Source organism: Castor canadensis, chromosome 16 (assembly GCF_047511655.1).
Source record: "Castor canadensis chromosome 16, mCasCan1.hap1v2, whole genome shotgun sequence".
NCBI lineage: Eukaryota > Metazoa > Chordata > Mammalia > Rodentia > Castoridae > Castor > Castor canadensis.
Window position 1 is genome coordinate 81992262 of NC_133401.1, and position 17872 is coordinate 82010133.

General features: G+C 36.1%; 2 long non-coding RNA genes across 6 annotated transcripts in view; one reads left to right on the forward strand and one right to left on the reverse strand.

Moving 5' to 3' along the window:
- The window catches only part of LOC141418005 (uncharacterized), a 49310-nt gene extending 32338 nt beyond the window's left edge, over positions 1–16972 (reverse strand). For 2 of the 5 annotated variants that reach the window (XR_012442630.1, XR_012442628.1), the window contains exons 1-4: positions 9290–16972; positions 9093–9201; positions 8623–8674; positions 3386–6712 (exon numbers count right to left, since the gene is read on the reverse strand). This is a non-coding gene — a long non-coding RNA (uncharacterized lncRNA). The remainder of the gene's footprint in view (positions 1–3385; positions 6713–8622; positions 8675–9092; positions 9202–9289) is intronic. The other 3 variants (XR_012442631.1, XR_012442632.1, XR_012442629.1) reach the window with 3 other exon arrangements.
- Positions 1–17872, forward strand: part of LOC141418235 (uncharacterized) — a 1454649-nt gene that overhangs the window by 1320365 nt on the left and 116412 nt on the right. The window lies entirely within an intron of this gene.

A 17872-nucleotide genomic window follows, 5' to 3' on the forward strand; every position in this document is an offset into this window, starting at 1 on the left:
GATGCCAGAAGTACAGCAAATCCCAAGTAGGATAGAAAACCCATTATGTAAATCATAGCCAAATTAGCAAAACCAATGACGAAGAAGTAAGTATTAAGAGTTATCCAGAGCAGGGAAAATAGCATAACGAGAAATGCCAGCCAGAAGACAAGGAACGGCACAGGACCTCACGGTGCACTCTGCACAGCCCTGGAATTTTGGGGCCTCCTGCCGCCTGCTGAGATTTGCAGGCATGTACCAACTTGGCCAGCTCTGGAGTGACATTTTGAAAGTGCTACGGCCCTTTAATTCCATGTCTTGTAAAACTACCCTTAAAAGTGAAGGCAAAATAGATACTTTCAAATGAATAAAAACAGACTGTTTATCACCACCAGATATATTCTGTTAGACATGTTAAAAGATTTACTTAGGCTGAAGAAAAAGGATTTACACCTAGGAATAAAAAGTACAAAATATTAAATATGGGGGTAAATATAAAGCTTTCACTTCTTTTAAACATATATGTAAAAAGATAACATTATTCTTTAAAGCAAAACAGTAGTGTACCTTGTGGCTTATGATATATGCACATATAAAATGTGTAACAATATGGAGAGATGGCAGGGTATAAGTAGAATTACATAACTCAGGTTCTTACATTATACATGGGGTGTAATATTAATATATAATAAACTGTGATAAGTCAAGGATACCTATTGCAATCCCTAGTGCAACCTCTAAAATGTAGAAGACAGGAATGTAGCTAAAAAGCCAATAGAAAAGATAAAAAGAGATTGCTAAATTTCTTTAATAAGGCTTCCAGCTTCCTCTCTTGGGGAATTATGGGTAGCAAACAAAAAACACTGATGTAGACATTTTAAAGTGCTCGTCCTCACTTACATATAAATTTGCTGTTGTTTTTCATTTCAGAGGTAAAGAGTATCTTCAGTTTTGGGAATTTTACTTATTTTGTGTCTAACTTTGTTTTCTTTGGGGTACATTTCATAGAACTAATCTTAACACATTTCTGAAACCTATACTTGGTAACAAATGAATCAAGCTGGGCATAGAAGGAAAGGTTTAGCACAAATGGACAGGATTTATGGTCTGAATGTTTCCTTCAAATCCATATACATAATTCAATTTTCAATCCCATTATGCTGAATACAACTTAAATTTTATTTTTTAATTTTGTTAAAAACAAATAACACTACCATATTTTCTTTCTTTAGATGATTAATGTGACCAGATGTCTCCAACATTTGCTTGTTCAATTGAAGGACTGGATATTGCCTCATACAAAAAAATTGCATGAGTCACTGGTGTGTTTATTTACTTGACTACAATTCTCCAGATGTGAAAATTGGCTATCTTTACCATTTCATCTACTGAATCACCTTTTCATTGCATTCTTTCTTTTTCTTTTAAAACTCAGTTCATTTACTTCATTAGCACATATGTATCATGTTAGGTAATAGTGTTAAAATAATGATTACAAGGAAGAACAATGCAAAGGCCACTCTTGAAAGAAGAGATTGGCCTGGAAGTCCAACTCCAGGGAAAACTGGGATTGCCATGCGATTAGGCCAGTGTCTTACTGTAGTAATGAGTTGTAAATCTTCTGCATCCAAAGAAATAAGGTCCAAAAATGATTTCAAGTTTCAGAGGAGAGCCCTGAGTAAAGAAAACCATGAAATGCTGCCCAGTTCTGGAAAGAGAGCTTTGTATAGTTATATAGTCAGGGCCATCAAAGAAAGATGAAGGGACAAACAACTAAAAACTGGGTTTTCCTAACCGAATAATCACCTCACTCGTGTGGAAGTTGAATGATATGATTGCACCGTGGAGCTTGACGTTTCAAGACAGACCACACTATTCACACGCGAAAGAAGGGAGTGCAATGGCGATGGAGTCAAGAGAAAAGCATCACTGTCTGGCATGTATTGCCTACTATGGATGAAGGAGTTAGGCCCTCGCTGCTGAACAGAGTTTTCATCAGGCTTTTCCTTTACATGTTTGGTAAGTGAAAGGATCACCACAGCAGGATGTCACTCTACTGTGTGACCTTCATAAAGTTAACTGGTGTCTGGGGAGTTGAGGCTGTTATAGAAATGAGCAGCGTGCACACGCACACACACACACACACACACACACACACACACACACACACACTCTGTAGGTCTTTCTGCCACTGTTAAACCTCCTGACTGTGCTGAACATCATCGATGAGGTATCTAACACTTTTCACAATTTAGAAATAAGCTTTATGTGTTCCCTCCTTCCTTGTCACTGTTTTCCCTTTCCTCACATTTTCTTTCTCTCTTCTCTTGGCTATCTCTTCTGACTCTGTCACACTATCAATAAGTTGAAATGAGTCACAGTATGGGAATGTTTAAGATTTTAGGGTCAGATTTGTTCTCATTCAGAGTCTTTCATTTTTAATTTATTTTTTCACCTTTTTACTCCATAAGTATTTTTTAAGATCACATTATATAAAATGTATTTTAATTATTTGACTTTCTTCCAATAAGATATTATGAATCTTACACATCTTAAGTCAAATCATTAGTCCTCAAGAGAAAATTCATTGTTAAAAAATACCTCCTTTTCTTTTTGATCAGTACCGAAGCACAATTCCTTTCAATTTACTCTGTCTTATTAAAAGCATCCTAAACAGGAATTTAAATCTTTTATTGTTGATAATATCTGTATGACATATATTTCTCTTTTACTTCTGTGTTTTATGCAATTCATGTTTTAAGATTTTTCATATCCTTCCACACTCAATTAGTTGAATAAGCCTACATCATTTTACTTATTTATTCATTTTTGTTAGTATTGGGGTTTGAACTCAGGGCCTGGCACTTAATAGGCAAGCACTCTAGTCCTTGAGATATACCACCAGTCCTTTTTTGTTTTAGGTATTTTTGAAATAAGGTCTCTTTTACTTTTGGTAGAGCCTGCCTGGACTGCACTCCTCCTACTTATTCTTCCTGCATAGCTGGGATGACAACACCTATCCCCATGCCTGGCTTGTTTGTTGAGATGGGCTGGGGTGGTGTCTTTCAACAACTTTTTGCTCAGGCTGGCCTTGACCAGAGATCCAACTGATGTTTACCTCCTCAGTAGCTGAGATTATAGTCATGAAGTACAATGCTTGGCTGTACGTTATTTTTTAATAGGAAATCATATTTCTTGGTTTTGGTGGAGTAAACATTAAGTTACTAACCTGAGAATCTCCCCAGTGTCAAGCTAACTCAATCCCTCACACACATACAGACCCCAAAATCAACAAGGGTATTTCAATTGAGACACTTTTGCCTGAAGAAGAAAATCTAACTCAACCTGGCTCAAGCAGAAAGATGTTTACAGCTTGAATGTGTGGATGGATGGGAGAGGCACTCACCCTAGGTAGAATTTCTCAGTCTTAAGCTCTTCTATGCTATGATGGCCTTGACTTTGCTCTCTTCTTGTGATGGCACTGCACTTAGGTCATTGGTTAGATGACTGCCTCGGTGCTGTTAGTCACATTCAGACATGACAATATCCAGAGAGAGGGTAAGAAGAAGTCTCCATTTCTTCTTGTTTCTCTTCTTAGCTGTAGAAAGCTTTTTTTAGAACCCATTCCCATTCTTCCATGACTGAACTTCATGTCTCATTAGCCAGAATTAGTTCCTATGTCTGTTCCTAAACCTTTCTTTACCAAAAGGGATGGAATTGTAATATTTGGCCCAGATGTGTAAGGATTTATCCCTGAGGCCAGGAATAGGATTGCAGTCCACTGGCTCAAGAAGACTGAATATTCTTAAAAATTCAGTGTTGATGTAATAGGCAAAGGAGGGGAAAAATTTAAGTAGATAACTGTGTTCTGTAACTAGGACAAGAAAGATCAGTCATTGAACTTTGTTCCATACTTTAAAATTACAAATGGGCTTTTGACACAAAGCATTCCAAAGAGGAGTCATTCTTATTTTGGTTTTTTTTTTAAGAGTGAATTATTGGGATATAGAATTCTCTACCTAACCCCATTACCCCATTATGATTAAGCAGAGTAGAAAGTATGCACACACATGTCATGTTGATATCATTTCAGTTCTGAATATAGCCAGGTCTGAAGTCAGCTTAAATCTAGATTCCAGATATGCAACGCAAGAAATGATCTTTTGACCTTGACCTTGTTGGTTTGCGTTTCTGCCATTTGTCACACCCCTCCCCCCTGCAGACTCTTTCATTTCTAATACTCACAAGGTTTTAAGAAATAAATGATACTATCCTTTAGACTAAGTCCTAAGTCCCATGACTTTAGCCAGTTGTAATGGGACTCAGTCTTGGTGAAGTTCAAACTTCTGCCATAATATCCAGAGTGTTGTTCAAATTTTCTTGGGCTAGTGTAGAAATGAGGTCTCTGTACTATTCTTTGTGTTAGGTAGGTAGGCAACAGGGAAGGCTGTCACAAACTTTATAACCAAGCATTGAATTTTCAAACTCTAATGGGGAAAAATGATGTTGAATATAAGACAGAAATCTAAATAAATGTGTGAACCCTGATAGGAACTAATATTTAAATTTCATCACTATAATATCAAAAGATATGATTGGGATGAAACCAAAAGACAAATCCTGGCAGGATTATAAGCCAGAATTCCCATGCTGGCGTGACAGGAATTCAGATGGTGACAAGTCTAAATGTGAACATGCTAAAAACATTTAAAACATCCTCTACTAATTGAACAACTGAAAGTTGCCAATATGATCTGAGTTTGGTTTAAGAATAATCATTCTATAAAATTATTTTAAATTAATTTCATTAGGAAGAGACTAGCCAATTAGAACACTGGAATTATTACAGCCATGCATGATGCACTAATTATCTTAAGGGTTAACTTTACAGACTTTATTGTGATGATAAACACATTCAAATTATTGTCAGGGTTTCTATTGAGTTTGGCAATAGCTATATAATCATAACCAAATGCACAGGGACAAGAAATAGTTTTTAAATAGCCATTAAACTACCATATTTATGAATGCTTGTCATAGTTTTCCAATGAGAGTGTAATTACTAGATTTCCTGCACAGAATAAATAGTAACTCAAATAATGTAACCCATCTCACTTGAATCTACAGGAGAATATCTGAACAGTTAGAGCTGTGTAATGTTACAGTAGCAAGTAAAATTTCAGAAACTTTCAGTGTACCAAGAATAAATGCTGCTAAAATAAGAATACTTAAAAGGAAAAATATGCCATTAAATGAATTCTTTGTTACTACCATATTAATTTACATCTGTCAAATCTACAATCAGATGCATTCCACCAAGCCAAATGTAACGTGACTCCATGGAGACTGTTATTTGTAAAAATATTTATCATTTTAGCTTTCTTTTGTTCAAATGTGAAGTGAGTAAGCTGGCCAAAAGCAACCCTGTGGAAATCAGTCGAATAAAAATATAAAGAATGTGCCTTTTCTTGGCTTCCCAGAAACTAAAAGCTGCCATCTGATCTCTAGAAATTTAGATATAACCAAATATATAATGGGAAGTAGGGAAAGCTCTACAGCACAAGATAGAAAAATCTTAAAAGATGGGAAAAAATAATGTGTAATTAAAAATGATGCAGAAAAATGAAAGAAAAATTATAAACCAAGAGAAGAGGTGGGGTGTCAGAGGCTCACACATGTAAACTCAGCTACTCTGGAGCTGGGGTGAATGGCAGGTCAAGGCAAGCCCTAGTAAAAAGTTCCTGAGACACCATCCTAACCAATAGGTGGATGTGGTGTCATGCCCCTGTCCTCCCATCTATGGGGAACCACAATTAGGAATATCAGGTCCAGGCTGGCCAGGCAAAAATGCCAGACTCTTAAAAAAATAAGTAAAGCAAAAAGGATTGGGGACATGGCTCACAACAAGTACCTGCCAAGTAAGCACAAGACCCTGAGTTCAAACACCTCTCCTGAAAACAGTAATAATCACAATAAAAGAAATTAAAAATTTTGAGCCAATAGTCAAAATACTTAAATGCTCCGCTCATTAAATGTAAAACATTTGTGTAAAGAAATCTAGTTTATTTAAGTTTATTTAAGTTATTGTCTTCTTTAAAATAGTCATATTTATTCCAACAAAGTTCCCATGCTCACATAGATCAGAAAGTCTTGTTTTTAAAAATTGCTTGCAATGCCTCCATCACATCTACTCAATGTCTTCAGGAATGTTAAATCAAACAAGTTAAAGGGCACAAGCCTCAGAATGAGACTACAACAAAACTCAGCCATATGTTGTCTATAAGATGTGCGTTTAAGTACAAAAATGTAGACAGATGAAAAGTGAAATGATGGAAAAATTATACTATGCGAGCCATAAGCATAAGAAATGTGGCACAGCTGATTTAATAGTCAACAAAGTGAATTTCAAAACAAAGAGGTAAAGTGGATCATTCAATAATAATGAAATAACTTTCATCAAAACACATATCGACACCCAATGTATGTGCGTCTACTAAGTGAGCATGAAAATCAAAGTGATAAAGCTAATAAACACAGTAAGAAGAATAGAGAAACTTGCAGAATCAAAGATAAAACACCCATTTCTCATTAAACGGTAAGCAGAATATATAAATCAGTGATCACATACGGGATCACATTAACAACCAACTGGGTCTAATTTACACTTACTGAGTCTAAAACCCCAAAGTTTTCAGAGACCTCAAGTGAAGACTTCATCAGAGTTGACTTCATACTGGAGAATAAAGAGTGAATGTATTTCAAAAATAAGTAAAATTTAATAGCGCACAGTCTCTGGTCATAGCATAATTAAATCAGAAATCAGTAATGATACAATATCAACAACAAAGAAAGCCCCAAATATTTGGAAATTAACTCTTTTTTCCGTCATACTGGGGGCTGAACCCAGGGCCTCACACATGCAAGTGCTTTACTACTTGAACCACGCCTCAAGCCCTTTTGCTTTGCTTGTTTGCTGTTACTGTTTTTGAGACAGGGTCTGGCTAACTATACCAGGGCTCACCTTGGACTCTTGCCATCACCTCCTGAGTAGCTGGAATGACAAACGTTGACCACCAAACCAGCTAACTCACTTACTTTTAAGTAACTTGAAGGTCACACAATTGCAGTTGAGAACACATTTTAACTGAATGATGATAAAAATTCAGCATTTCAAAATAAGTGGGATAAAGCTAAGATATGATATAAAAATATAAAACTTCAAAACTCTATATTAGGTAAGAAGAAAGATATAAAATCAATGACCGAAGTTTTACCTTAAGCTATAAACAGAAAAGGCAGCTATATACAAAATAAGGAGAATTCTGAAATTAGCAAATCATAAGACTGGATGTGAATGACACTATTATGTATACATTTTTATTAAAAATTTAAACAATTAAAAAAATTTACCATTTTTTTTCTATTTTTGCATTGAAAATTCAGTTTCAAGCATAGATTTTTCTCTATAGCATTCTTAAAATAAGCCCTTTCCTTTGTTCCTGTAACCTCCTTAAAGTTCTTTTTTACCTTCCTTTTATTATTAGACTTAGAGAATACTGATAACACAATCATTTATGGCTAAAAAAAAGTATTTATTTGTGTACTGAGATGTTATTTCTTTTCCATCCTAGTAATGTAAACAGACTGCATGAGTGGAACATGCAGCCCTCAGCCTATACTTCATCTCACTACCTGGTATCTACAGGTATTTGAACTTGAAACATGCTTCTTTCCACACCTCTGCACTGAAACTGATCCTTAGTGGTCACTCATCAGCATCTAATCATCAAACAAAATAGAATTTGTTTGTTCTTCTTACTCAAAGATGTCACTATGGCATTTAGTACCATTGACTAATCACATCCTTTTGAAACAGTCTGGTTTTACATGTGTGTGGGATGAGGGTATTTTGGGGGGGATGGAAATAGACATATGTGTCTTTTAGTAGAATCTCTTGTTTTGTCTTCTGTATTCATTTCTTGGCACTGCTATAATAAAGTACCAAGATCTGGGTGATTTATACATATGAATGAATATGTATTATTTCACAGTTCCGGAAGCTCTAGGTACCACATCAAGATGTTGACAGCATTGTGCTCTCTCTGATGGCTCAATGGCAAATAATTCTTTCCTCTTCTAGCTTCTGTTACTCGCTTACAGTCCTTAGAGTTCTTTGACTTGTACATACCTGCTGCTGGGACACATGACTGTCTTCTCCCTCTGTGGCTTTAAATTCTCTCTCATGTGTATCTGAGTCTAATTTCCTTGTTCTTATGAGAACATCAGTCATATAGGAGTAGGACTTAATCTAGTCACCTTACCCTAACCTAGTTGGATCTATAAAGACTCTTTTTCTAAATAAGATGATGCTCTAAGGTACTGAAAATCAGTTATTTAACCTAGCTTTATCCCAGGCAATTGAACCAGTAACACCACCTGTCTTTTTGACTACTCTTTCATCTTATTCTGTACCTCCTTTTTCAACTTCTATTTATGTGTGCATTCTGAAAGGGTTGGTCCTTGAATCTCTGTTCTGGTTGTCTTATACTCTTTGTCTTGGCAATAGTAAGATTTCAAATATTTCTTTTCTAAGTCTGTACTTTCATACAGTCTTTTAAATTTTTGTTGCATACTTTCACTTACCTGGTAGAATTCTCCATCTGGATACCCAAGAAGAATCACAGATCCAAGTATCCTAAATACAAATATAACTATAAACTTCTACTTCTATTTTTTTATATATTTGAAATCCTACAGGCAAAAAAGAGGAAGACACCCCCTGACCATTTACTCCATATCTGGAAATTTATTCAGGACTGTGCATATCTAAGAATTGCCATGGTCTTGGGTTAAGACTTTGGGTTCAAATTCTGGCTCAAACAATTGCTAGGTATAACCCTTCTGTATTATGTTTCTCACATACAAAGTAGAGATAGCATCATATAATCAACAGAGCTGCTTTCCTCCAAATTAAATAATGCACTGGTGTTCATATATAGTCCTATTGTAGCAAATGGTTGTTGTGGCTATAGAAATCATATTCCTACTTCCTGTACCTGTTTTCAGGTTTCATTGTTATTCGCCTGCAGTTTGCAGCGAACTTGTCTTCTTACCTCCAATCTCCCCATTCTAATCCAGTCTGTAGACATCTCCAGATTAATCACCCTGTACGCTAGCTCTGTTCATCCTCCAGGGCACCATCCTTCAGTGACTCCCTATTGTCTACAAAATAAAAGTAAAACTTCTTAGATTGAAATAAAAGGCCCTGTGGTCCCCAACCTCCTTTCCAACCTCATTTTCCACAACTCACCTTCATATATCAAGTACTTCAATGAAGCAGAGCTATTTGACATTCTTCATACATGCTGCATATTTTGCCATCTGTGTGTGCTCTGTTTATGCGGCTCGCCTGCTTCAAACCCAATCTCATTCAAATCCAGACTAGTCGTTCAGCCCAAGTGAACTGCTGTCTGTTGCAAAAAAGCATTCCTTAATCATTCTAGCTCTGTTTGGAAATTGAGTGAATTGAGTAATATCCCTCGTTTATACATTCATCTCCCAATTATTTATTGAATGTCAACTATATAAATTGGTATTCCAGTAGAAACTGGGAGACAGTGGTAATGAGGGTGGCAGGTGGCTCTTAACTTCATGGTACTTGTGATTTTTAAAAAGGCACATATTAAGCAAGTAAATTAGAAGATAACATAATTTTAATCTGTGAAATGTCTTTTTTATTATATAAATTCATTTATCTTGTTTTTTCACAGTAGAATGTACTTCACTTTAGGATAGGCCATACATTCTGAAGGTGTTTAGCTCAAAGAAAGTATGTTTAGAGGAAAGGATATTTACGTGTGTGAAGGAAGATATAAAGTGAATGAAGACATCATGGTAGCATAATATGAGAACTGTCTTTGGGTCATTTCTATCCAATGATATCTTTTTGTTTCATTAAAATACAAATGTCTAAGTTCCTATTTATATACTGAGTTCTGGTGCATTTTAATGTCTTTAAATACATTTTTAATTATTCATTTATTCACATGTGCATACATTTTAAATGTCTTTATTGTCTTTGAATAATGTCTTTAAAGGCATTGGATTTTCATAGTCATTAAGAGAATAATGTAGATAATTTTCCTACGAGTAAATATATTTTATAAAGTAAATGGAATTGCCAAATCAGCAGATTTGCTATTCTGTCACCATTTGTGTAAACAAGATGGTAGTGTTTATGTTCCTTGTGTTGTGGTTTCCTCAGCTGTAGAATGATGGTAATTGGCATTTATTTTTGACAGTATTATTAAATGAAATGGTTCATCTTATAGTACTATAAAATCTCTTACTGTCATTACTGTCATTATTTTTACATTGGTTTTAGGAATAATAGGTTTAAAAAAAGTCTCTGGAACCTAATTCGTGATCCAGTTTGACACTTAGAACACAGTACCTGAAAATGCAAATATTTTATTGCAGGTAAGATTTTGAGATTGTAAGTGACATAATCCAGCTCAAAATAGTTTAAGCAAAAAATACATACAGAAATAAATACTTAAGTAAGCCTTTCAAAACAAGGAAAGAGGAGTTTGGTGTTGGCCTTCTGGTCACTTCCTTTTTTCTGATCTTTTGCTCTGCATGAGCTTCATTGTTCTTGTCTTTAGCATACATAAATTCCAGAGAACAACAATCAGACTGGCATGGGTCTCCTAATTGTGACTTTAACTGAGAGGTGTGGTATTGTGGTTTATGCTGAGTTCCCAGGCCTATCCCTGTGTTAACAACTATGTAAAAGTAAAATAATTGGATTAGGTGAGAGACAGTTCCCCAAATAGAAGCAGAGGATATTTTTTCAGAATAAGGGATGGAATACTGTGCTGTCAAAACCAGTAGATATCTACAACATCTACTCATTTTTCACAATTCACCTGCATATGTCAAATACTTCCATCAAGCTGAGTTTCTTTGGCATTTCCCATACATGCTGCATGTTTTTGCATGTTTGTGCTCTTGCTTAGTGATTCCCCTTCAGACATGATTGGGTTCAGTCTTCAAGCACTGGTGAATTTTCTTACTTATCAATTAATAGGAAAAAGAGATCTCCACTTTGAGTTAGAATATAGAAAGTTACAAGGTATATTCAAACTCTTACTAACAATGATTACTATGTGGCAGAGCTTCAGAACTGTAGAGTTTTAGGAGCTCATCAGAGTGCAGAAACTACAAAGAATCTGAGTAGTACAATAATCCAAACAGTTACAGGTCAATTCTAACATGCATACACTGACAAATCAATAAGATGCCAATGAGGAGCAAAGGTTTTCTCAGAGTGTGAGACTGAATGAAACTTGGTCAAGGCAAGAGAGTGCAGAGAAAACTTCTTGGAACTCCAGGTTCACACAGAGTAAGGGCATTCAAACCAAAAACAATGAGAAGAAATTGAGACAAAAGAAGTATCAAAACATGACTTATACTTTGTCAAAAGAGGAAACAGTCAATAGAAACAGATCTAGAAATTGCCCAGATATAGTGGACAAGGTGAACAACATAGAGGAACAAACTACTGAGGAACAAAATGAAAATGCTAGTAATAAGAAACAAGAAATGAAAAACTTCTGACAGCCATGACCAGAAGACTGAGCACAGAATAAGCAACATTCAGTGAAATTATAGACCAATGAACAGAATCTCTCCAAACTGAAAACAGGCAGAGATACTACATCAGTTTGCTAGGACTGCTATAGCAAAGTCCTGTAGAGGATGGGACTGAAGCAACAGAAATTTATTGTCTCCTAGTTCTGCAGACTGGAAGTCTGAGATCAAGGTACCTACAAGGCTGATTTCTTCTGAGGCCTCTCTCTTTGGTTTTATGTGGATATTTTGTCTCAGTGTTTTTACAGGGTCTTCCTTTTGTGCTTCAAAATTCCTCTTCTTATAGGGAAACTGAGGCATAATGGAATAAAGTCCATTATAAAGACATTATTTTAACTAAATTATTTTGTTAAAGATCTTATTTCTGAATTTGGTCATATTCTGAGATACCAGTGATTAGGAGCACAACATGCAGATTTTTGTGGAATACAATTCATCTCATAACAGACACATATGAAAAGCATCGAATGGTCTAGTACACATGGAATCAGAATCTTAGAAGTGTAGACAGTTAGTGAGGCCCAAGAAATATTTCAGATTATGGGGAAGAAATTTTTTCCATGATTGATTAAAGATATCAACATAAAGAAGCAACTTAACAGAATCTCAAGCCAGATAAACACACCCAAACACATCCTAGTCAAGTCATGAAGAAGAAAAGATAAAGAAATAATTTTAGACATCTATATGCTGGAGGGGTATGGACAAGATATACTTCATAAAAGGAAACACAAGAGTAACAGTAACAATAAACCAGGAGACAAAGAAACAATATCTTTAAAGGGGGAAAGGTGAGAAAACCAGTCAACTTAGAGTCCATATTCACCAAAATTACTCTTTGAAAATGAAGACCATCCTATTTCATAAAGACATTCTTTTTTTCACTCATTCATTTCTTAATGTATTTAAAATTTTTTGTTGTTGTTTTCTTTTTCCCTTGTATTTTTATCTTATTATTGTTGTACTGGTTGTGCACTGTGACATTTACAAAATCCCTTACAATATATCATAGTGGAATTTACCTCCTTCATCATTCTCCTTCCCCCAGGATTCCTGGAATATCTTCAACAGGCCTCATTTTTCCATTTTCATACACAAGGACATAATATTTCCACTACATTTTCCCTCCTACATCCTACCATAAGGAAATTCTAAATGCAAACTCTGACACACTAATTCCTCAGAGAATTTCTTCTTCAAAATTAGTCAAGAAGAGAAAAGTAATCATTTATCATTTCTTTATTTTCTTGGTTGCTTTTCTTAAATCTTAATCTCCAGTCTTCTACATTCCTGCTTTCTTAAGCAAGATGTGTAATGATGTACCATTTGTAATCTTATAGCTTATATATTAGGGTATACTTACCCAGACTTATGTGAATTGCGTGAGTAGTTACCAACCTATACTGTACAAAATTCCTTGGTCAATAGGAATTTGAGAAAAATCACGGAGGCAGCTTCAACACCAGCAAGAAAGCAGAATTTGATCACACAGAATTTTGCTGCAGAAGTCTTCTGTGAAAGCGCTAAATTTTTTCGGATCAATTATCTCTCCCTGACCCATGGGCTTTGACTTGCCTTGGTGCAACAGACGTCTCATCCTCCCTCCTCTTCCACTGGGCACTGATTATCAAACATCCTCTGTTGCGCTGCTTGAACTACTGTCCAATCCCCCTGCAGTCAATCTCAAGTAAAACTGAAAGGCAATGTTAAAAGAGCACCAACCTTCAAAGTTGCATGTGGAAAATATTCATTTTCGCACTCTGTGATTGAAGTCAGAGATGTCTTACTGTCAGAATTCTCAAATGTCACTCCCTCTATGAGAGAGTAGAGGCCATAGGAAGCGTGTGAAACTTTCCTTTTAAAAGAACTCCAAGTGAATACTTAGTGGAAGCAGAAGGTGCCAGGTTGAAAAATGAAAGCAACAGGGCCTTGTGAAAACACAAAGCTTTAGGATCTCAGCCAGGGCAGTTCTCATAATGATGATATCACTGGATAACATGGCATTAATTTCCTGATTCCCCTTTCTAAATTGGAGGTTAAAGTGATGACCTGGCTCAGGGGTCAAGTGCTGGAAGATTTGATCGGTGAGGCAGTATGAATTAGGGATAACTGGCATGGGTACCCAGGAGACTTGGCTCCCCATCTCAGTTCTGTTATGATCTATGCCTGTGCCTGTAGGTATTTTACATCTCTGAGGTTCCATTCCCTTGTCGCAAAATGAAGGGGCTGGAATTGATAAGGTTTGAGGCTCTTTTCAAGGCTGAAATTTTATAAGTGAATGTCTGAATTCTCCAAGTAGAGTTACATTTGCATAAAGTGTTTTACATAAAGCAAGAAAAAAAATGGTTAATGGTCAAAATTAACCTTGGAAATTCCAGGCTGCATACTAATTTGCCATCTCTCATTTTAAGGTAATTTATACACAGTCAAGATTTTCTTCAGTGTCTGTGGGAAGGGGTATTTGCCATGTGCTTAAGTACTTTGTGTGTAGAAAATACTACTCCTGATATTTATTCCCCCAATGTGGTTTTTTGTATCTACTCTGTGGCTTTAGAGTACAGAAATAATTTTTCAGAGGTTTGCTTCATTTGGAATAATAGTCAATGCTCTAATAACAAATTTATAAATCTAGTTCTTCCTTAAGCTTTTCAATGCAGCATATGAAATTATTATTCTATTTATAAGTGTAACAAATTTTACTGATTACCTTTAAGGAAGCCTTTGATTGCTGTTTGATCCCACTTACAAATTTAGTTAATTAAACAACTTCAAACTTTCAAATTGCATGTGTAAATTTAATATGTCTCATCTCTTTTTAATTATTTCAATTGTTGAATGAACCATAATAAGAAGTTAAGTAATGCTTATATATTTATAAATACACTTATAAGTAAATATGATTAATTTTAAGTTCTATTATATATTCCTCAAACCACATGATAAAGATTTCAACTTAAAACATGTATCTAAATTAATTCTTCAATTTTATTCTTTAAACTAGGATTCCAAGACTGTCTAGTTACTTTGTTAGGTCAAAATTTTGCCTGTATTGTAAATAAAAAAAATATTCAATTTCTTTAATACAAAAATGTTAGTAGCATACTTTTATTTTTTTAATTATTTTTCTGCTTTCTTTATAAATGAACGTACTCAGAGTTAAATGTAATATCAGCTAAAAAATTAATTATGTTGCCTAATGCATTTCTTAGACATAGCTTCTTAAGCAGCTGAAATCTAATGAGTGAGAGGGTATTACATAAGAAAGACATTTAGATGTGCAGACATCCCTGTGAGTGACCAGATATCTGCATGTGTAGTCTACCCTTGACCCTGGGGCTGACCCCTTTCTATAATCACTGTTCTTTCAAATCTGTCATCTAGAAGGAATCTGATCACAAATTCCACTGCCTTTAGTTTTAGACATTTTATGGTCTATAGTCACCCTCCCTGCCATTTGACCCCTTCTACTTTATTTTTCCCAGTCAACTCAGTGATGTCATTTCCCAGAATCATCTCCATCAGAGATCAGCCACCACACAGCTTGAAATATCAAGGATCCTAATTTCCCATTGTTGTGCAGGCTTTCTTAATGCCATGGTGAGTGAGTAGTCTGCATCAACCTGGGGACATGGAAGCAAGTGCATGGCATATAAACACAGTAGCAGTCCTGTCTCCTTCATCCTTGCATTCCTGCTTAAAATTATTCCAGGGAAGATTTTAACTCATTAAGTATGCAAAACTATTGATGAGTCAGTGTTTCCAGCTTCCAACCAGGAAACAGAGGTATTCCAGCTGATCAGTCTAACACATTGAATCCATTGTTATGTTCCATGCCTAACAGTTATATAACTAATTCCAACATCTCTAAGTACTCTTATTTTCCTATATATACTTCCCAGCATCCCATCAATATAAATTATCTAATTTCTTACAGTTCCTTCACTATATAAACTGTCATATTCTGGGTCAAATTTGTTCATAATCTAGGCCATGCAGGGATCCAACTCTACTCTTGGATGTTAAAGCAATGAGTTGGGATGAGGGAAAGTCATGAAAATAACTGGGACTTTCTTGCAAATTATGGGTTTCAGTGGAGCTCCTTGTAAGTTCTTAGAGCAAGGGGAGGCTGTTTTTTCTTCCCTGAGGACCAAGGAAAGAGGTGTACAGGGATTTGAAATTTTATACATTTCAGATTCATCTGAGTCCATTCAGAGACCCTCGTTCTGATTATCATATTTCATGTCCTTGTTAACCAGTGAGTGCCTTGAGTTTGACAGAAGAGCCATACTAACCCTGTGAACTGTGTTTAATGGTGCACCTCACGGGACCAAGCCTGGGACAGGTTTTCAGTGACATAGCTCTATAACCTCATAAGAAACTACTGTGGTGCCCTCACAGAATCTCTGCTCACATTTTGACCTGACACTTAAAGCAAGAGATTGCCATTTTCTTTCCATTACCTCTTTATTTTTTATTGTTGTTTTGGAGGATAGGATCTTGCTATATGGCCAAGGCTGGCCTGGACTGCCCTGAAACTCAAGATTCTCCTGCCTCTGCCTCCAGAGTGCTGGGATTATAGACATGAATCACCATGCCAGGTTCTATGAGCTCTTGATTATAGTCAGAAAAACTACTTACCTACCCCTCAATCCTTGTAATCAGGTCCTCCACGAAGTTGTTACCGACACCCTCAAACATAGTCATTAATAGGCACATCACCTCAGAAGAATAACTTTAGTTACCGTTTGTCATTGCATGATAGATATCAGTTTCTCATTTTCTATTGCTAACTGGAACAAGACTACATTTGACCCAATGAGATTACAAACTAATTTCATACTTATTTATTGCTGAAGACACTCTTGGTACAAAATTGGCCTACTGTAATGCTGCATTATAATAAGACTTAATGCCCAATGTGGAAAACCAAAACCTTTCTAAATATTTCAAGAAGAGAACAATTTTAACACAAGAAACTAGTGCTGTTGAGGAGCTGGCAGAGCAACCCAGAGAAGAAAGAAGGGCTAAAGAAGGAAAGGGGGCGATGGTTATCACTTAAATTTTGAGGGGCTGCTCCACATCTGGCGGGAGCCCAAGAGCCTGCAGTTGCTGTGGAAGTGCTGATTCTGCTTCTGGAGCCGCATCCTCAGTGGTCAGGAGCCCACTCTCCACAGTGTTGCTGAATTTTCACCTGTGCTGATGTCCATGCTCAAACCCCTCAGCTCATTTCTTCTGTTGTTGCTCCCAGAGGTGCTAAAGTAAGGAAGGGGAAAATGTTCTTTTTGCTTTGACTCTTGAATCTACAACTGGTGCCTCCCCTTGGCATATCTTCACAGGAAATCAGTTGGTAAGGGATCCTGAAAATAGAGTTTTCAGGTTTCTAGCCCCAGGGATAGAAAAGATTGTACCAAAGGGCAAGTGTGAAGCAAGAGACAGTAAACACATCTAGATTGACAAGGAATCTTTCCAAGTTGGATGGACTTTGCCTAACTGCCCTGACGTGCTAGAATAGCCTGTACTATTGCCTGTGTAGCTATTGTGGGATCATTTGTCCCAACATTTTTGCTTCCCACAGCCATTACCAGTGAGTTCTGTCTCGTGGGAGAAGTAAACCTTTTGGCATGTCATTTTTATGGTAACTGAAGCAATGAATTCATTACACATACTCTAGTTGGATTTGTAGAATTCTTTCTCCTATTGCAGCCAATCACTACAAATCTTCAAATTACAATCTCCTGAGACATTAATTATGGCTGTCAATGGATAAATTGCTTGGGGCCCAATTCTTTTGGTGATATGTGAAACATTTAGACCAGTGAATATAAATCCCCTGAATATTGACTAAAAAAAAAAAAGAAATAGACCCTGTTTTCCTGTAGCTCTTTGGACTTTTAATCAAAGCTGATTAAAATGCAGTCCATTAAAACAAAAAAAACTATAGCACCAAGGTGGCCTATTACAATAGATAGTATACAGCTGTGTCTAGAGGATATAAGTGCATGTGGCCCTAAGATGTCATCTTGTACCAATCTGACATTCTCACTTTACCCTGAATTCATTAGGTGCCTGCTATGTGCTAGGAAATTACCTATTTTCTAGGGAATTTTATGAATTACAGAACATGGTCTTTAACCCTAAAAAGTCCATACTTAGTTTAGGAAGAGAAACATGTACTAGTAGAGGTACTAAAATATAAAAGCTAACTGATATTTCATAACAGCTTTATGAGAAGCTAATGTGT